Here is a 22,228-nt window from a genome sequence, read left to right as displayed (position 1 = left end):
TGGCAGTTTCAACCTGGTAGACCAGGATGAAATTTTCATAAAAAACACCACCACCACCACTACAAAAGTTCACTAAACAAACAGATTTTCTTAGGCTTTTTTTGAGATGACTAATTTATTCAGACTTCTTTCTTCAGAAACTACAATCATGTTTCTGATTTGCTTGAGCTTTTGACATTGAGTCCAATTCATTACTTTTAGGAAAAAACAGGGCATGTGGGGGATTGAAGAATCACCAACAATTTTCTCAACTAAAATCAGCCCAATTTGGCTTACTCAGGATAGTACAATAAAGCATACTAGACCTGTTGATAATCTGAACTCAGGTTCAAAAAAAGATTCAATAATATAATGAATAGTCATTCCAAATATAACCTTCAGACATTGTACAACGAAATAACTAGAAGCTTCCAGTGAACAAATATAGAGGCTTTACAGAATGACCTCCATAAATTTGATTCCCACCTTTGAATTAATGTAAATCCAGACTTACTCTTCCCTCTCTCCTTTGAAGGTCAAAAGCTCCCTCTCTGTTCTTAGTCTCTCTCCCTTCTTTCCTCCTGAACCTTACTCTTTAGTTGGTGCACCTACCCTGACCTCTTTTTGCTAGGTCTTTGATATCCCTTTCTTCACTGGCTCCTCAATCAGTCTAGAATGTCTCTAAATGTCTCTCTCTCATCAAAACCTGTCTACCCTCATTCTCTCCCCAGCTATGACTCTCTAACCTTTTAACTAGTTTTAGTCATTGTGGATGCCCCAAAGACATTAAAAATTGTGTAAAAATAAATTCACTTAAGGCTACATCCTCATATCATAAGAGAATTATCATTTAAACAACTCTCATCTCCACCCCAATCAAGCTAAATACTTGACACCACTTTCTTCCTCATCATTCCATTCAGTCATATGCCATTTTCTGCCAAATTTTTTTCTGCCAAAGTCTCTGGACTTGATGCCCAATTCTGTACCCTCAATGCTAATCCCACTACGTCTCACATAAACCATTAAACAGCCTCCTAATCAATCTCCCAATTCATCTCCCCTTCACATACGTCCCCCACATTTCTGCCACCATTATGATCCTGAAATGTAGTATAGTCATGCCACTCCTCTCATCAAAAACATGTTTTTCCCACAAATAGCATCTGAATAAGTTAAAAGGTTGAAGAGTCCAGCAGGAGCAGCTGAAATAGTTCACTCTAGTACAGAATAGTGGGAAAATTTTTCCAAGGTCACCACCACTAAATCACAGAGCTGGTGTTAGAACCCAAGCCTCTAATTCCTCACTCCATCCATGTCAAAGTTTATTTCCAAATCTGAATCTTGTTTATGAGTTGAGATACTTGATCACTTTGAATATCATGCAATAATTAAATGCTATTTTCAACCATGAGTCAACATTATAAGGAATTTGTGAAGCAAAATATACCCCAGATATTAGAAGGTTTTATGAAAAGAAACCTTCACAGGACAAATCTCATTTTTCTCTCTGTTGATGTCACTGGAAAAATGCTAGGATTATTTTGCAAAACTCTCCAATTCTGTTAGAAGTTAAATATGCATTTAAAAATAGCTAGAAAATAATTTAAATGGAAACATTGATCCAATAGGGAGCAGAAAGATATTGTTGCTCACCAATACTGGATTTCAGGATGCCAGACAGGCAATTCTAAGCTCAGATCTGCCAGGGCATGTCTTCCTTTGTCAACAGCAGATGGTGTGATACATAGGTGGAAAAAGTTGAAGAAAAAAAAAAGCAGAGCATCTGTGCATTCACTTCTTCAAGTTTTAACAGTCAATTAGGCTTTCTGCAGCAACATTTATAGATCCTCAAAACTCAGGTATAAATACAATCATTTTCCCTTCTAAAGAATGTACGTCGTTAAGCAACACAAGTGAGGAGGCATATTCTACTGGTTGCAGCTTAAGGCACTTGAGATGGCTAATTGTGTATTTGAAGATTATCATCCACTCCTTGGCTAGAAAGAAAATAGACTAATACTGTATGTCTATATGCGAATTGCAGTGTTTTCATACAAAAAACGTAAAATAATCAGAGAATGCTTCATTTGTCTGGTATCATTGACAATGGGGATATTTTCTTAAGTTATTTTTCCCAATAATGAAAGTTCAGAAATTTTATTTGATGGCTAAATAAACAGGTATTTTAAATCCCTGTGAATTCTTAATTTAAACGTTCATAATAAAATTTTGTGGATGACTCAGAGTCAAAATGAAGATTTTTTAACAGAATTCTTTGCACTATAGTTTTTGATATTTAAGAACTATAGAGATGGGCAGAAAAATTTACCACCATGATGTCTTCTCAAGTCATTATGTTTTCTTGGCTTTTGCTTATTTGTTTGTTTTTTCTTTCTTTTAAAATATGCTTATTTCATCCGTCAGGTCAGGTAATCACTCTTTCTTCCTATTGCCGTGATCAGTCTCTCTGCTTCCAGACTCTTTGGTCTATATTTTCCCCCCTCAAATTTCCTAATTATCTAACAACTCGGATATCAGATAACAAAACCTGTTAAAATATATGAAAGTCAGTGTTTTCCAATGAGGCAGTCTGAGATTCTTTATAGAATAAAGTGTATGAGCTTCAGTGAATGTTTTTGTGACAAATATTTTTAGCTGCATAAAGACAATTTTGCTTACTGACTTCCTAATAAGTGGGAATTTAACGTATAAACTGTTTTGCTCTTTTTCTTGTGGGTCTCTAATAAATGTCTTGTAGCTAAAGTAAGAAAATATTTAGGCTTCTGTTAAATCATTTTAACATTTTTATTTTTGAAATTTTAAAAATATGAAAAAGAAAAAGTCTATATTTATAGCTCTCCAAATTTTAGGACCATTAATATATTGGTACAGTTGTTTCCAATCTCCCTCCAGCCTTTGTTTTTTATTTTTTAAAGAAAAATCACTCAATTATTTTTATAAATAATAGACATCACTCAGGTATTTTTTATAAATAATAGATATGCTCAATATAGATAAATAAAACAATACAACAGTACAAATAAAATGAAAGAGAGGGAAAAAAAGCCAAATTCACAAACCAGAAATAACCATCATTAACATTAGAAGAACATTAAATCAGTGTGTGTGTGTGCGTGTGTGTACGTGTGTGTGCATACGTGTGTGTGTACGTGTGTGTGTATACAGAGGGCATTCAGATGAGAGAAACATAAAGAGATATGTTTTAAAATTGGCTGATATGATTATTAATCTCAATTTATAGCATACTCAGTTTAATTAAATTTGAATTTAATTGAAAAAGTAATTAAAATGAATTTTAAATATTATTAAAATAAAATATTTTTAACTGATGTTATATTATTTAAAAGATCACTCTGAATATAGCAAAAGGGAGAGAGAATTTTGGGCGAAAATGAAGAGGGCAGAATCCTTTGTTAACTTCATGTTTTAATTTAGTCAGTGTCAGATGCCTCTCTGCTTTCAATGAAAGATGAAGACATTAGCATTCTCAGTCTTCCTTCTAAGTCCCCTTCTCCACCTAATTTTGTTACATTATCATTTTTAAATGGTCTTGATTTATACATTCACATTCTATTAGTTGTTAATAATTCCCAGAGGTGTTTAGTATTCATTTCATATTTAAGAGGAGTAAATGCTCAAAACCAGTTCCTTTACCATTGCTTTTTCATTCGCTAATTCTTCATTTTGATTGATTTACTAATTTGCCGGATTTTTTTTTTTGGCAAGTAGTTCCTCTGCTCCCAGTCCCCAGCGAATGCCTAATATATTTTGTATCTTGGGGAAGTTTTTTCTTGTTTGAGAATTTCTGCTGCTTTCATTTTCCTTAGATGGCACATTGCCATCTGGATGCCTAATGATTATTTCTTCATCTTAAAAGTGTATCAACTTTAATTATGACATGTTTCAGGTTTATTTTCTGATTCAAAATGTCATGGAGCACATTGTACTCTTTCAAAACATACAGGATTAATCATTTCTTCATTTTATAGAAGTTTTCTTGAGTTATATGTATTTTTTTTATATTTTAGCTTCCACCAATTACTCTTACATTGAGTTAGCTTTAGTAACATATCTATTAGTTGCTCTAAATTTATTTTCTTCTCATCTCTTTCATCCATATATACTGTAATTAACATGTATATCACAAAATCAGTAGTATTTATCAAACACGTTTTATTTTGTCATTCACTTATTAGTTCCATAATAATGTCCATTTTGTCCTCAATTGGTTTACTTAGGAATATGATACCCCTTTTATCTTCTTGGCTATGGCCTCCTACTTTATCGAACATACACTGTTATTAAGTTGTTTCTTAGCTTGAAAAAATTGCAAGATTTGGGGCAAGGGCGGGTATTTGAATTTCTCCTAGGTTGGAGTCTTTGGTACACATTATGTTCATTTACTCGTTTAGCACCACAGGATGATGTAATTATTTGCTTAAGTGTTATGTCGTGATGCTTGTTTTTCATCCAGCACATTTCTATTTGCTCTGAAAGAGCTTGGCTGCTTTAAGTTCCTCCCCATCATCAATTAGTTCCTATACTCCCCCCCCACCTGAGGTGCTGGTTGAAAGCCTGGTGTTTCATATCTCACTACTCTCTGTAGCTTAAGGGGCTGGGAGGGGTGGAGAGGGTTGCAGAGTTTGTGCAGTGTTAGAATACCTAGGCTGTACTAGAAAATTAAGTTAAATGCTCTACACCAGGGTTCATCCTACCTTGTTGGGGAAAGGTTCCTTTGGCAGGCTAACCTCACACTTTGGATCATTTTCCCAACAATGAAATACCCATTCAATTCTGTTACAGTAAGCTTTTTTTTCACTTCTCTCTTTTCATTCATTTTTCACAGGTCTCTGTTTCTAATACTTCTAGTCTGACGAGTCAAAAAGTAAGGATCCACTCAGTCTATTTCTCTACAGATTTGGGCACTCATAGGAATTGTCAGGATTTCGTTAACTCAGTGGTATAGCTTCAGAGTATAGGGGTAGTGGGATTTAATAATCAAGCCACACAACACCTCTCTCTTCACTTCAGAATTATTTATTTATTTTATCAGAATTAAGTTTTTCAAATTTATTGCTTTAAGTTATACCACATTATTTATTTGATTTATGTTTGTTTTAAAAAGTAAACGTCTTAACTAGTTTTTTGTTTTTTTTTTAATGCTACATGGTGGGGTCACGCTTCATTATTTTTCCATGTGAGTATCCCATTATTACAGCACCAATTGTTGAATTTTTGTTTGTTTTGCTTGTTTGTTTGTTTTTTTGGAAGTGCATGACTGGGCTCGAATCCAGGTGGCCCACGTGGAAGGTCAGAACTGTACCCTTGCCCCCCCTTTAACTTGTTTTTGTTCATTTGTTACACATTGGGAGAAAAGGGGCAGCTGGACCTCATGATGCAGGTTAAATACGGTATCTTAAGTTACAAATTCTATTCTTAAGTTTTTAAAGAAAAGAGTTTCTCCTCTGAGCTTAACAGAAAAAATAAGTAGATGATTAAAACAAAAATGAGACAGTAAACACACCTATTAGAATGGCTTATATCCAAAACACTAACAATACCAAATGTTGGCTAGACTGTGGAGCAACAGGAACTCTCTTTCATTGTTGGTGGGAATATAAAACAGCACAGCCACTTTGGAAGACAATTTGACAGTTTCTTATTAAAGATAGGCTTACCATACAACTCAACAATCATACTCCTAAGTATTTACCCAAAAAAGTTGAAAACTATGTCCACGTAAAAATTTGCACATACGGCAGTTTTATTCATAACTGCCAAAACAGCAGAAGCAACTAAAACACCGTTCAGTAGGTGGATGGATAAGCAAACTGTGGTATATCCATACAATGCAATATTATTCAGTGATAAAATTAAATGAGCACTGATTGAAGATGGCTGACTACAGAGAGTTTGGGCTCACTTCTCTCCCAGAAAGCAATTAGATGACGGGAAAAACTGTCAAGAACAATGGTTCTGGGGCTCTGGAGATAACAGGGGAGTGTAGTGCAACATCTAGGTAAGTGTGGGATGAAGAGATGGAGAAGCTGTGGGGAGAGATTTTGAGTAACCTTCCTCAGACCTAGCTCCTGGCTCCCATTTCCTACTCTCAGGACAGAAAGCTTTAGGGTATCCAGTCCCTGGAAGGTGGGTGGCTGCAGACTGAGAGAGCCACACAGATCCACTTACCTAAGAACAGGGTGGGACACAGTCTAGCACTATTCCAGCTTTTGGCCAGTAAATTTGGACTACTGGGACCTGTGATTTCAACCTACCTGGATTGGAGCTGCTAGGCCATTGTCTCCATTTAGCAGGGAACTAAGAAGAGCCCACCTTCTGAGGGCTGAGAGGAAAAGGTTATTGAAGACTGCCATATGCTGTCAGGCAAGGAAAACGCATCTCTAAGAAGACATCTAAAAGGCTTTTGTGTGAAGAGGGCCATACATTGGGCAGGCCAGGCAAGTGTCCTCTGGGAGCAGAATTTAGGGCTTCTTGGGTCTTTAAGTGACCCCCTCCCTCAGGACCTGTGGAACTGGTATGTAACCCCTTCATTAGTCCCTGGCCCTGCCCTGATGGGTAATACTGATGAACTGAGTAGCAACTAAGAACATTAACACAAAGCCAATCAACCACAAAATGTTTGACAAGAGAGAGAGAATCTGATCTTCAGATTAAACTCAATATAATCCAATGTGCAGATAACAGTGAAATTTACAAACCACACCAAGAAGCAGAAAGAAATGTCCCATGCAAGGAGCAAATCAAAAAGTCACAAGAGATACAAAATTTGGAACAACCAGTTGAAGATGTTTGCACAAATGTCCTAAACCCATTCAAGAAGATGGCTAAAGAGATTTCAAGAAGACACTTGGTGAGCCTAAAGAAGAATTTGAAAGAATGCAAAAAAAGTAACATCTTACTGGAATGAAACACACAATAGATTAAATTAAAAATATCTAGGAATAAACATAGTCAAGGATGTAAAGAAATAAAAAAAAGAGCTAATAAGGGCATTCAGTTTTCATGGATTAGAAGACTAAATATCATTAAAATGTCAACTCTGCCCCAATTGATTGACTGATTCAATGTAATCCCAATCAAAATTCTAATACCCTACTTTGTAGAATTGGAAAATCCAATTATCAAATTTATTTAGAAAGGTAAATGGCACTAAATAGCCAAAGCACCTTGAAAAAAAAAATGAAGTTGGAAGGCTCACACTTCTTGACTTTAAAGCATATTACAAAACTACAGTGGTCAAATAGCACAGTATACAGTTGGCCAGGGAAGATGGCGGCTTAGCGAGGTGTGGTATTTAATTTGTTCTCCATAGCAGCTAGTAAATAGCCAGGAACAAAACAGAACAACTGCTGGGGCCACGTCAGTAACTGGACAAGCAGCATACCCCAGTCTGGACCAGCTGCGAGCCCCACCCCAGAACCATGAGTTCCACAAGCCATGGTGGCCAGACCCCTCCCCCGCAGACTGCTTCCCAGAGGGGAAAGGAAAGGGATTTTACTAGCAGCAGGGGCTAAGCACAACAAAGCTCCAATTTTGTGGATTTAATTAACAAATTCTGACTACAAAAAATAGGCCCCCAGCTCAGCTGAACCTTGAATAAAAGCAGAAGTTGCTGGTTTTTGCCCCAGCACTTAGGGGGCAGAGCTGACAGAAAAAGAAAAAAGAAAAAAAAACATTTTTTTTGGGGGGGGATTTGAAAAGGTCTGGGCCCTGCAGGAAAGGAGGGGGCGCATAGGACCTGGAGATACACAGAGCAACGTACCAACTTAAACTCTTGATTGGCAAACCCGAGGAACGGGGTCCTGCTCTGAAAAGGATTTCTCTTTTTCTCCTTTGTGGCTGTGTTTCTATGGATTGATTACTCTTTGGATACAGCTGCAAGGCTTCTCAGGCTCCACTGCCCCAGGCATAGGCAGAATTGAGCTTGTTTGAGAGCTTGTCTGGAGCCTGTGCCTTCCCCAGGAGAGGGGTGGGGCCAAGCTCAGGTGGAATCCTTGCCTCAAGGAATTCAGACCCCAGGGTCTGGAAAAGTGAAGCAATTAAAACCAGCCTACAACCTCTCCTCTGTCTCCACAATGCCCCCAGCAGGGAGAGTCTGCTGAAGTTAAAGGTACCTCATCACCATATGTTGGTGGGACCTGCAGGGAGAAAAGTGCCACATACTGGGAAGGATAATAAAAATGCAAAGTTCAGAGATTTCATAGGAAAGCCTTTCAATCTGCTGGGTCTCACCCTTAGGGAAAAGTAACTCAGGTGACTATTTCCTTCAGAGAGGAGACCAGTTTGTTCTGGGAAAATCTGACTGGAGTCTATAATACCTAAGTAGACCCTCCTAAGGGTGGGGGAAAAACACCATACAGGCAGGGCAAGAAACAAAAAAAAACAAGAACTGAAAAATTCTGATCTATTATACAAAACCTAAGCTAGAGAACTAGAATAAGCTGAACTGAATGTCAAAGAACAGATAGACAACAAAGTTATCCAGTAAGAAAATCCTAGGGGGAAAAAAAAGTGAAAACAATCTCTAGAATAAACTCATTAAGGTAATTAAATGCCTAGATGTGTGCAAAAAATAATGACTCATACTAGGAAAATTGAAGAAATGGCCCAGTCAAAGGAACAAACCAACAATTCAAATGAGATACAGGAGTTAAAACAATTAATTCAGAATGTTTGAACAGATATGGAAAACCTCATCAAAAATCAAATCAATGAATTGAGGGAGGATATAAAGAAGGCAAGGAATGAACAAAAAGAAGAAATTGAAAGTCTGAAAAAACAAATCACAGAACTTATGGGAATGAAAGGCACAGTAGAAGAGATGAAAAAAAAACAATGGAAACCTAAAAATCTACAATGTTAATTTCAAGAGGCAGAAGATAGGATTAGAGAACTCTGATGAAAGACTTAAAATTACAGATCCAAGAAGTGCAGCATACCCCAAAGAGAATAGATCCAAATAGACATACTCCCAGACACTTACTAATCAGAATGTCAGAGGTCCAAGAAAAGAGAGAATCTTGAAAACAGCAAGAGAAAAACAATCCATCACACACAAGGGAAGCCCAATAAGACTATGCACAGATTTCTCAGCAGAAACCATGGAGGTGAGAAGACAGTGGGATGATATATTTAAATTACTAAAAGAGAAAGACTGCCAACCAAGAATTCTATATCCAGCAAAACTGTCCTTCAAAAATGAGGACTTAACTGTCCACTTGGAAGAACTAGAGAAAGAACACCAAATTAACCCCAAAGAAAGAAAAAGGAAAAGAAATAATGATGATTAGAGCAGAAATAAATGAAATCAAGAACACAAAAAAACAATCAAGAAAATCAACAAAACCAACAGTTGGTTCTATGAGAAAATCAGTAAGATTGATGGACCCTTAGTGAGGTTGACAAAAAGAAAAGAGGGGATGCAAATAAATAAAACCAGAAATGGAAGAGAAGAACCAACTTCTAGTTTTGACCTCACAAAAATCAGGGAAGTAATGAGAGGATACTATGAACAACTTTATGCTAATAAACTAGACAATATAACTGAAATGGACAACTTCCTAGAAAGGCAGGAACAACCAACTTTGACTAGAGAAGAAATAGACGACCTCAACAAACCAATCACAAGTAAAGAAATTGAATCAGTCATTAAGAAGCTCCCCCACAATAAAAGTCCAGGACAAGATGGCTTCACATGTGAATTCTACCAAACATTCCAGAAAGGATTTGTACCAGTCCTGCTCAAACTCTTCAAAAAAATTGAAGAGGAGGGAAAGCTACCTAACTCATTCTACAAAGCCAACATCACCCTCATACCAAAGCCAGGTGAAGATATTACAAGAAAAGAAAACTACAGACCAATATCCCTAATGATATAGATGCAAAAGTCCTCAACAAAATTCTTGCAAATCAAATCCAGGAGCACATTAAAAAATCATGCACCATGACCAAGTAGGATTCATCCCAGATATGCAAGGATGGTTCAACATAAGAAAATCAATTAACGTAATACACCATATCAACAAATCGAAACAGAAAAAAACACATGATCATCTCGATTGATGCATAAAAGGCATTTGACAAAATTCAACATCCTTTTTTGTTGAAAACACTACAAAGGATAGGAATAGAAGGGAACTTACTCAACATAATAAAGGGAATATATGAAAAACCCACAGCTAACATCATCCTCAATGGGGAAAAACTGAAAACCTTCCCCCTAAGATCAGGAACAAGACAAGGATGTCCACTATCACCACTGTTATTCAACACTGTGTTGGAAGTTCTAGCCAAAGCAATTAGACAAGAAAAAGAAATACAAGGCACCAAAATGGGAAAGGAAGAAGGAAAACTGTTATTGTTTGCAGATGATATATGTCAAAAACCCTGAAAAATCCACAGCAAAACTACTAGAGCTAATAAATAAGTATAGCAAAGTGGCAGGTTACAAGATCAACATTCAAAAATCTGTAGTGTTTCTATACACTGGTAATGAACAATCTGAGGGGGAAATCAAGAAAAAAACATTCCATTTACAATTGCAACCAAAAGAATAAAATATTTAGGAATAAATTTAACTAAAGAGACAAAAAACCTACACAAAGAAAACTACAAGAAATTGTCAAAAGGAATCACAGAAGACCTAAATAAACAGAAGGGCATACCCTGTTCATGGATTGGAAGACTAAATAAAGTAAAGATGTGAATTCTACTGAAATCGATTTACAGATTCAATGCAATACCAATTAAAATCCAAACAACTTGCTTTTCAGAACTAGAAAAACAAATAACCAAATTTATCTGGAGGGACAGGGTTCCCTGAATAGCTAAAAATGTCCTGAGAAAGAAAAATGAAGTTGGAGTCCTCATGCTATCTGACTTTAAGGCATATTATGAAGCTACAGTGGTCAAAACAGCATGGTATTGGCATAAAGACAGAAAATACTGACCAATGGAATTGAATAGAATGTTCACATATAGACCCTATCATCTATGGACAATTGATCTTTGATAAGGCAGTCAAGCCAACTCACCTGGGACAGAACAGTCTCTTCAATAAATGGTGCCTAGAGAACTGGATATCCACATGCAAAAGAATGAAAGAGGACCCATATCTCATACCCTATACAAAAGTTAACTCAAAATGGATCAAAGACCTAAACATTAGATCTAAGACAGTAAAACTTTTAGAAGAAAATGCAGGGAAATATTTTATCAATTTTGTAATAGGAGACCGTTTCCTAGACCTTACACCCAAAGCAAGAGCACTGAAGAAAGAAATGGGAACTTCTCAAAATTAAACACTTTTGTGCATCAAAGATCTTTGTCAAGAAAGTAAAAAGACAGCCTACACAATGGGAGACAATATTTGGAAATGATATATCAGATAAAGGTCTAGTATCCAGAATATATAAAGGGATTGTTCAACTCAACAACAAAAAGACAGAGAACCCAATTACAAAATGGGCAAAAGACTTGAACAGACTCTTCTCAGAAGAGGAAATACAAATGGCCAAAAGGCACATGAAGAGATGCTCAACTTCCCTGGCTATTAGGGAAATACAAATCAAAACCACAATGAGAGATCATCTCACACCCACCAGAATGGCCTTTATCAATAAAACAGAAAACGACAAATGCTGGAGAGGATGTGGATAAAGAGGCACACTTATCCACTGTTGGTGGGGATGTCAAATGGTACAATAGCTATGGAAGGCTGTGTGGCGGTTCCTCAGGAAGCTAAGTAAAGAATTGCCATATGATCTGGCAATATCACTGCTAGGTATCTACTCAGAGGACATGAGGGCAAGAACACAAATGGATATTTGCACATGAACGTTTATAGCAGCATTTTTACAATTGCCAAGAGCTGGAAGCAGCTAAAATGTCCATGAACAGAAAAGTGGCTAAGCAAGCTATGGTATATACATATGATGGAATATTATGCAGCTGTAAGACAGAATAAAGTTATGAAGCATGTAACAACATGGATGGACCTTAAGGACATTATGCTGAGTGAGATTAGCCAGAAACAAAAGGACAAACACTGTATGGTCTCACTGATACGAATTGACATTAGTGAATAAACTTGGAGAATTTCATTGGTAACAGAGACCATCAGGAGATAGAAATAGGGTAGATATTGAGTAATCAGAGCTGAAGGGATACAGATTGTGCAACAGGACTGATTGTAAAAATTCAGAAATGGACAGCACAATACTACCTAACTGAAATACAGTAATGTTAGAACACTAAATGAAGCTGAATGTGAGTAAGAGGGAGGAGGCCTGGGGCACAAATGAAATCAGAAGGAAAGATAGACAATAAAGACTGAGATGGTATAATCTAGGAATGTCTAGAGTATATAATGATAGTGACTAAATGTGCAAATTTAAAAATGTTTCTGCATGAGGAAGAACAAAGGAATGTCAATAATGCAGGGTGCTGAAAATAGATGGTAATTAATATTTTAAAACTTTAACGTATGTGTGAGACAAGCAAAAAATGTTTATTTGGTACAAAATTTATATTTTCACTAGTGCATTTCCTAGTATAACTTATGTGGACATCTGAACTGAACACCATAGTACTTGAAACCTTGTGTAGGGCATGAGATTTCATAGGTTTGTCCAGAGTGATGCCCAGATGAATCCCAGAGTGATATGAACATTGAGTAGGGAAGTATTTGCAGAGTCCCCTAGGTGCAATGGTGAGAACAGGGGAAAATTCAACTTCCCCCAAGTGGAGAATTCTTGATATTCTCACAGGCAATGGGGACAGCCAAAGCAATAGGCCGAGCCTCCAATCTTGGGGTTTGTTCATATGAAACTTAATCCCGCAAAGGATAGGCTAAGTCTACTTAAAATTAGGCCTAAGAATCACCCCCAAGAGAGCCTCTTCTGTTCTCAGATGTGGCCTCTTTCTCTTGGCCAACACAGCAAGAAAACTCACTGTCCTCCCCCTCTCTATGTGGGACATGTCTCCCAAGGGTGTGGACCTTCCTGGCAATGTAGGACCGTAATCCTAGAATGAGGTGGAACTCAGCATCAAGGGATTCAGAAAATCTTCTCGACCAAAAGGGGGAAGAGTGAAATGAGACAAAATAAAGTGTCAATGGCTTAGAGATTCCAAACAGAGTCAAGAGGTTATCATCGAGTTTATTTTTATGCATTAAATAGATATCAGCTGTTTAGCTAAGGTGTAATGGAGAGGCTGGAGGGAACTACCTGAAAATGTGGAGCTATGCTCCAGTGGCCAAGTTTCTTGAAGATAATTGTATGATGATATGGCTGTTGCAGTGTGACTGTGTAGTTGTGAAAGCCTTGTGTCTGATGCTCCTTTTGTTTACCTTATTGATGGACAAGTAAAACATATGGATTAAAAATAAATAAATAAGAGGGGGAACAAGTGTTAAAATGAATTTAGTAGATTGAAATGCTGGTGATTGGTGAAGGGGAGGGGTAAGGGGTACAGTATGTATGAATTTTCTTCTTTTTTCTTTTTATTGCTTTTTCTGAATTGATGCAGATGTTCTAAGAAATGATCATGATAATGAATATACAGCTATATGATGATAGTGTGAGCTATTGATTATATAACAAGAACAGAATGATCATATGATAAGAATGTTTGTCTTTGTATGTGGTTATGTATCATAAATAAAAATAAATTAATTTAAACAATTAATTGGCCAAGTATAAAAAAATATTTTAATAAAACAAAAAATCAATTGGCCATAGATATGAGGGCGTATTTTTGAATTCCCAATTCAATTCCTTTGATCTATGTGTCTGTCCTTGGGTAATACAGCATTGCTTTGATTGCTGTACTTTTGTAGTAAGTTTTAAAATCAAAAGTATGAGTCCTCCAATTTGATCTTCTTTTTCAAGATGTTTCTGGCTCTTTAGAACTCCTTACCTTTCCACATAAAGTTGATGTTAGGTTTTTCCATTTCTACAAAAAAAGACTGTAGAAATTTTTATTGAGATTGCATTGAAACTGTAAATTACTTTGGGTAGAATTGCTATTGGAACAATATTTAGTTTTCTAGTCCATGAACACAGAATATCCTTCCATTCATCATTGAAGGAATTCAAAGAAGATCTACATTTAATCCATTCCTATGAATGTGAACCCATTGTAAATAGGACCTTTTGATGAGGTTACTTCAGTTAAAATATGGTCCAACTGAATGAGGATGAGTCTTAATCCTATTACTTGAGTCTTTCAGAAGCAGAATGAAATTCAGTCACATGAAATTCTTTTCATGGAGAGAAAGCCATGGGAAGAAGCCAGAAGTCGGTGGATCCAGAGAAACTGGGAGAGGACATCATGGTCATTGCGGTTTGAACAGAAAAGCCAAAGAGTAAGGATTACCCAGCAGCCACAGCCCAAGAACACCACAGTATTGTGGGAGGAAGCACCGCCTTTTATGACACCTTGATTTTTGACTGTGAGCCAATAAATTCCTGTTGTTTAAGCCAAAACAACAACAACAACAGCAAATAGCACAGTATTGGCATAAAGACAGATAGATTGACCAGTGGAATTGAATTGAGAGTTCAGAAGCAGCCCCTTACATCTATGGTCAATTGGTTTTTAACAAGGCTACTAAAACCACTCACCCGGGATAGATATCTCTTCACATATGGTGCTGGGAGAACTAGATATCCATATCTGAAATAATGACAAAGGAGCCCTAACGCACACCTTATACAAAAAATTAACTCAGAATGGCTCAATGACCTAACCATAAGCCCTAAGACAACTAAAACTACTATAGGAAAATGTAGGGAACTATCCTCAAGATCTTGTGGTAAGAGGTATTTCTTATACCTCACACCCAAAGCATAAGTAATTAAGGAAAAAAATAAATAAATGTGTCCTCCTAAAAACTGAATATGTTTGTGCCTCAAAGAACTTTGTTAAGAGAGTGGAAAGGCAGTCTATTCAATGGGCGAAAATATTTGAAAACCTCATGTGTTGGTCTGAAGCTATTATGTACCCCCCAAAATAGTGTTTTAATCCTGATCCAATCTTGTGGGGGCAGTCATTTCTTTTCATCCTGATTCAATACTGCAGGGTGGAAACTTTTTATTAGATTATCTCCACAGAGATATGACATGCCCAATTGTGCATGTGACATTCTGATTAGATGGAGAGGTGAGTCTGACCATTCAAAGGTGGGCCTTGATTAGTTTAATGGAGTCCTTGGGAGGGGAAACATTTTGAAGAAACCTCATAGTAGATGCAGACACTTGGAGAACAGTTGCTCCAGAGCTGAGAGAGCCAACATGAAACATGGATGTCTGATGATATCTGGAGTGCCCACAGAAAGAGGAGATGCCTAGACACGGGAAAACCCAGCAGACATTGCCATGGCCTAGCTATGAGATGCTGGGCAAGCCAGAATCAGAGTTGTGTCTCAAAGGAAGAGAGTGAAGGCCCACAGGTGCATAGAGAGGTAAGTACTGGCATCAGAAGCTGGAAGCAATGAACCAGGAACAAATACCAGCAGATGCCAGCCACGTGCCTTCCCAGCTGACAGAGTTCTTCTATATGGCATTAGCCTTGCTTGAGTGAGGTTAACCTGTTGTGGGTGTTTGAATTTGGACATTTTCACAGCCTTAGAACTATAAACTTGCAACTTATTAAATTTCCTTTTTAAAAGCCATTTTATTTCTGGTATATTGATTTCTAGCAGCTTAATAAACTAATATAGCACCTATCTGATAAGGATTTAATTTCCAGGATATCCACAAAGTCCTACAACTCAACAATAAAAAGATTAGCAATCCAATTCAAAAATGGCCAAAAGACATGATAGACATTTCTCCAAAGAGGATATAAAAATGGCTAAAAAGCACATGAAAAGATGTCCAACATTACTAGATATTAGGGAAACACAAATCAAAACTACAAGGGTTGGAGTGGACGTGGAGAAACAGAAATACTTACTCACTTTGGTGGGGATGGAGAATAGTACAGTACTCTGGAAGACAGTTTGGTGGTTCTTCAGGAAGTTAAATATGGAACTGACTAATGATCTGGCAATTCCACTACTATGTATATACTCAGAAGAACTGAGGGCAGGACACGAACAGACATTTATACACCAATGTTCATAGTGGCACTATTCACAAGTGTCAAAAGATGGAAACAACCAGATGTTCCTCAACTGATGAATGGATAAACAAATGTAAAACATACGATGGGATATTATTTGGTAGTAAGAAGAAATGACGTTTTGACTCGCGATATCATGGATGAACAGTGAAGACACTATGTTGAGTGAAATAAATCAGAAACAAAAGGACAAATATTGTTTGACCTCACTAATATGAACTAAATATAACTATCAAATTCATGTCTAAACATCTAGAATATAGGTCAAGAGAAGATAAGAATGAGGGCACAGATGGGGAGCTGATGCTCAATTTGCGTGGAATTTGTAATAAGCTCAACTGTAAATGTTTGGAAATGGATGGAGGTTATAGTAGCACATAATAGAAGGTGTAATTAGCAACAATGATATGTGGGTATGATTGTGATTGAAAGGGAGAGTTTAGGGTCATGTACGTCACTAGAAGGAAAGTCAGAGGGTGAAATACGGCACTATATAATGTAGTGAACCTTCCTGTGAGCGAAAATAGTCTAGAATTGGTGTGGTGTTGAAAGCACAGCTCTGTGAATACACTAGAAAGCAATGAGTCTACAATTTAGGTGGATTGTATGGTATGTGAATTTACCTTATTAAAATTGCTTTAAAAAAATAAAAACAAAATGCGCTATTAAGTCATGATAGGACATGGAAAAACCTCAAATGCTTATTGCTGAAAGAATACTAGTGAAAGATGTCAGTGTGAAAAAGCTATATCCTATATGATTCCAACTATATGGCCATGTGGAAAAGGGAGAACTACAGAGACTGCAAAAAGATCAGTCGTTGTCAGGGGTTCAGAGCTAGTGGGGAGGGAAGAGTAGGTTCAGTACAAGGCTTTTTTTTTAGGACAGTAGACTGCACTGTATGATACTGTTATGGGATGTTCTAGTTTGCTAGCTGCCAGAATGCAATATACCAGACACAGAATGGCTTTTAAAAAGGGGAATTTAATAAGTTGCTGGTTTACAGTTCTAGGGCCGAGAAAATGTCTCAATTAAAACAAGTCTATAGAAATGTCCAATTGAAGGCATCCAGGGAAAGATATGTTGGTTCAAGAAGGCTGATGAAGTTCAAGGTTTCTCTCTCAAGTGAGAAGGCACATGGTGAACATAGTCAGGGCTTCTCTCTCAGCTGGAAGGGCACGTGGCAAATATGGCATTATCTGCTAGCTTTCTCTCCTGGCTTTTGGTTTCATGAAGCTCCCTGGGAGGCGTTTTTCTTCTTCATCTCCAAAGGTTGCTGGCTCATGGACTCTCTGCTTCGTGCTGCTGCAGCATTTTCTGGTCTCTCTGAATCTCTCATTCCCCAAAATGTTTCCTCTTTTATAGGACTCCAAAAAACCAATCAAAACCCACCTAAATGGGTGGAGACATATCATCATGTAATCCAATTTAACAACCACTTTTGACTAAATCATCCAGGGAGATGATCTGATCACATTTCAAACATACAGTATTGAATAGGGATTATTCTACCTTTATGAAATGGGATTTTGATTAAAACATGGCTTTTCTAGGGGGCATACTTCCTTTCAAACCAGCACATGGGGGATACATGATATTATGCATTTGTCAAAACCCATGGAACTATACAATGTGAATAGTGCATCATAATATGAACTGTAGACTTTAGTTAATAATAACATATCAATATTCATTCATCAACAGTAACAAGATGTACCACACAAACTCAAGGTGTTAACAATAGGAGAAACTGTGGAGGAGTAGATAGGATAAATGGAAACTCACTGTACTTTCTGTACAATTTTTCTGTAAACCTAAGACAGCTCTAAAAAACAGTCTATCAAATTATTTTTTTAAAATACATGAAGGATTGTTGGCCAAGATGGCGGCTTAGCAAGGTGCACGATTTAGTTCGTCCTCCAGAACAGGTACTAAATAACCAGGAACAGTACAGAACAGCTCCTGGGGCCACATCAGTGACTGGACACACAGCGTACCCCAGTCTGGACCAGCTGGATCAGCTGTGAGCCCCCCCAGAACCATGAAAGCCAGGACACCCTCCCCCACAGGCTGCTTCTCAGAGGGAAAAGGAAAGAGACTTTACCAGCAGCAGGGGCTGATCACAACCAAATGCCAATTGTGGAATTAATTAACAAATTCTGACTACTAAAAATAGGTCCCCAGCTCAGGTGAACCTGATCAAAGCAGAGGTCACTCATTTTTGTCCTGGTGCCAAGGGGGCAGGGCTGAGAGAAAAAAAAAAAAAAACAAAAAAAAAAACAGAGGCTTTTGTGGCTGAGTTTCTACAAAGGCTTGATTGCCTTTGGATACAGCGGCAGGACTTCTCAGGCTGCAACTGCCCCAGGCATAGGAAGAAACAGGCTTATGTGAGGGCTTGTCTGGAGCCTGTGCCTTCCCCAGGGGAGGGGTGAAGCCCCACCCAGGTAAAATTCCTCCCTTAAGGAATTCAGACACCAGGGCTTGGTAATTTGAAGCCATTAAAACCAGCCTACAACCTCTCCTCTGTCTCCACCACGCTCCCAGCAGGGAGAGTCTGCCATAGTTAAAAGGTACCACATAATCTTATGCTAGTGGGACCCGCAGGCTGTCAAGTGCCACATATTGGGCAGGATAAGAAAAATAGAGCCCAGAGACTTCACAGGAAAGTCTTACAACCTGCTAGGTCTCACCCTCAGGGAAAACTGAGGCAGGTGACTCTTTCCTCCTGAGAGGAGGCCAGTTTGGTCTGGGAAATTTCGGCTGGGGTCTATAATACCTAAGTACACCCTCCCAAGGGTGGGGGCAAAAGGCACCATACAGGCAGGGCAAGAAACAAGAAAACAAGAACTGAAAAATTCTCCTCTGTTAAACAAAACCTAAGCTAGAGGTTCAGAAAAAGCTGAATTGAATGTCAAAGAAGAGATAGACAACAAATTCATCCAGCAAGAAAACCCTAGAGAAAAGAAGTGAAAGCAATCTCCAGAATAAACTAATTAAGGTAATTAAATGCCCAGACGCCAGCAAAAAATAACAAATCACACTAGGAAAACTGAAGATATGGCCCAGTTAAAGGAACAAACCAACAACTCAGATGAGATACAGGAGTTGAAACAATTAATTCAGAATATATGAACAGGCATGGAAAACCTCATCAAAAATCAAATCAATGAACTGAGGGAGGATATACAGAAGGCAAGGAATGAACAAAAAGAAGAAATTGAAAGTCTGAAAAAATAAATCACAGAACTTATGGGAATGAAAGGCACAGTAGAAGAGATGCAAAAAAATGGAAACCTACAATGTTAGATTTTGAGAGGCAGAAGATAGGATTAGTGAACTGGAGGATGGAACATCTGAAATCCAACAAGCAAAAGAAAATAGAGGGAAAAAAATGGAAAAATATGAGCAGGGATTCAGGGAACTGAATGACAATATGAATTGCATGAATATACGTGTTGTGGGTGTCCCAGAAGGATAAGAGAAGGGAAAAGGAGGAGAAAAACTAATGGAGGAAATTATCACTGAAAATTTCCCAACTCCTATGAATGATGTAAAATTACAGATCCACGAAGTGCTGCATACCCCAAAGAGAATGGATCCAAATAGACATACCCCAAAACACTTACTAATCAGAATGTCAGAGGTCAAAGAGAAAGAGAGAATCTTGAAAGCTGCAAGGGAAAAGCAATCCATCACATACAAGAGAAGCCCAGTAAGACTATGCATAGATTTCTCAGCAGAAACCATGGAGGCGAGAAGACAGTGGGATGATATATTTAAATTACTAAAAGAGAAAAACTGCCAACCAAGAATTCTATATCCAGAAAAATTGTCCTTCAAAAATGAGGGAGAAATTAAATATTTTCAGATGAAAAATCACTGAGAGAATTTGTGACCAAGAGACCAGCTCTGCAAGAAATACTAAAGGGAGCACTAGAGACATACGAAAAGACAGAAGAGTGAGGTGTGGAGAAGAGTGTAGAAATGAAGACTATAAGTAAAGGTTAAAAGAAGGAAAATTAGATATGACATATAAAATCCAAAAGGCAAAATGGTAGAAGAAAGTACTTCCTGTACAGTAATAACACTAAATGTTAATGGATTAAACTCCCCAATCAAAAGACATAGATGGGCAGAATGGATTAAAAAACAGGACCCATCTATATGCTGTCTACAGGAAACACGTCTCAGACCCAAGGATAAACATAGGTTGAAGGTGAAAGGTTGGGAAAAGATATTTCATGCAAATAACAACCAGAAAAGACCAGGAATAGCTGTATTAATATTCAACAAAAATTAGATTTCAAATGTAAAACAGTTAAAAAAGACAAAGAAGGATATTATGTATTAATAAAAGGAAGAATTCAGCAAGAAGACATACCATCATAAATATTTATGCACCGAGTCAGAATGCTCCAAAGTACATGTGGTAAACACTGAAAACAATGAAAATAGAAATAGACACATCTACCATAATAGTTGGAGACTTCAATTCCTCACTCAATGGACAGAACATCTATACAGAGTATCAATAAAGAAACAGCGAATTTGAATAATACAATAAATGAGCTAGACTTAACAAACATTTATAGAACATTACACCCCACAACAGCAGGATACACCTTTTGCTCAAGTGCTCATGAATCATTCTCAAAGATAAACCATATGCTGGGTCACAAAGCAAATCTCAATAAATTTAAAAAGATTGAAATCATACAAAACACTTTTTCAGATCATAAAGGAATGAAGTCAGAAATCAATACTAGGCAGAGTGCCAGAAAATTCACAAATATGTGGATGCTCAACAACACATTCTTAAACAACCAGTGGGTCAAAGAAGAAATTACAAGAGAAATCAGTAAATATCTCATAGCCAATGAAAATGAAAGTACAACATATCAAAACTTATGGGATGCAGCAAAGGCAGTGCTAAGAGGGAAATTTATTGCTCTAAATGCCTATATCAAAAAAGAAGAAAGGGCAAACATCGAGGAATTAACAGTCCACTCGGAAGAGGTAGAGAAAGAACAGCAAATAAACCCCAAAGCAAGAAAAAGGAAAGAAATAATGATTACAGCAGAAATAAATGAAATTGAAAACATGAAAACAATTGAGAAAAATCAACAAAACCAGAAGGTGGTTTTATGAGAAAATCAATAAGATTGATGGACCCTCCGCAAGACTGACTTAAAGAAGAAGAGAAAGGATGCAAATAAATAAGATCAGAAATGGAAGAGGAGACATAACCACTGACTTCACAGAAATAAACGAAGTAATGACAGGATACTATGAACAACTTTATGCTAACAAATACAACAATGCAGATGAAATGGACAACTTTCTAGAAAGACATGAACAACCAACTTTTTTTTTTTTTAAATCAGGGGAGAGTGCAAACGCAGTCCCTCACTACCACAAATTATGCAGTCGAGTTTCCTACATTTGGGGAAATTGCAGGGGTCAGCACATACAGAGTGCAATGGATAAGCCTCACCCTGGGAAAACCACCTTCGTGATCATGGTATCTCCCCTGCCAGGTAAGTATGAACAACCAACTTTGATGTGAAAGAAATAGATGACTTCAACAAACCAATCACAAGTAAAGAAATTGAATCAGTCATTAAGAAGCTCCCCAAAAAGAAAAGTCCAGGACCAAATGGCTTCACATGTGAATTCTACCAAACATTCCAGAAAGGATTTGTACCAATCCTGCTCAAACTCTTCAAAAAAATTGAAGAGGAGGGAAAGCTATCTAACTCATTCTACGAAGCCAACATCACCCTCATACCAAAGCCAGACAAAGATATTACAAAAAAAGAAAACTACAGACCACTCCCTCTAATGAATATAGATGCAAAAATCCTCAACAAAATTCTAGCAAATCAAATTCAGCAAAATATTAGAGGAATTATACATCATGACCAAGTAGGATTCATTCCAGGTATGCAAGCATGATTTAACATAAGAAAATCAATTAATATAATACATCATATCAACAAATCAAAGCAGAAAAACCCCATGATCATCTCAAATGATGCAGAAATGGCATTTGACAAAATTCAAAATCCTTTCCTGTTGA

General features: G+C 37.3%; 1 protein-coding gene and 1 non-coding gene across 16 annotated transcripts in view; both read right to left on the bottom strand.

The window, feature by feature from the left end:
* The window catches only part of CAMK2D (calcium/calmodulin dependent protein kinase II delta), a 348,954-nt gene that overhangs the window by 115,298 nt on the left and 211,428 nt on the right, over nucleotides 1-22,228 (bottom strand). The window lies entirely within an intron of this gene.
* Nucleotides 21,531-21,694, bottom strand: LOC143668633 (U1 spliceosomal RNA). Its single transcript, XR_013168499.1, has one exon. It is a non-coding gene; the product is annotated as a U1 spliceosomal RNA (small nuclear RNA).

This window comes from Tamandua tetradactyla, chromosome 24 (genome assembly GCF_023851605.1).
Source record: "Tamandua tetradactyla isolate mTamTet1 chromosome 24, mTamTet1.pri, whole genome shotgun sequence".
NCBI lineage: Eukaryota > Metazoa > Chordata > Mammalia > Pilosa > Myrmecophagidae > Tamandua > Tamandua tetradactyla.
This window is presented reverse-complemented; position numbering and strand designations above follow the sequence as displayed.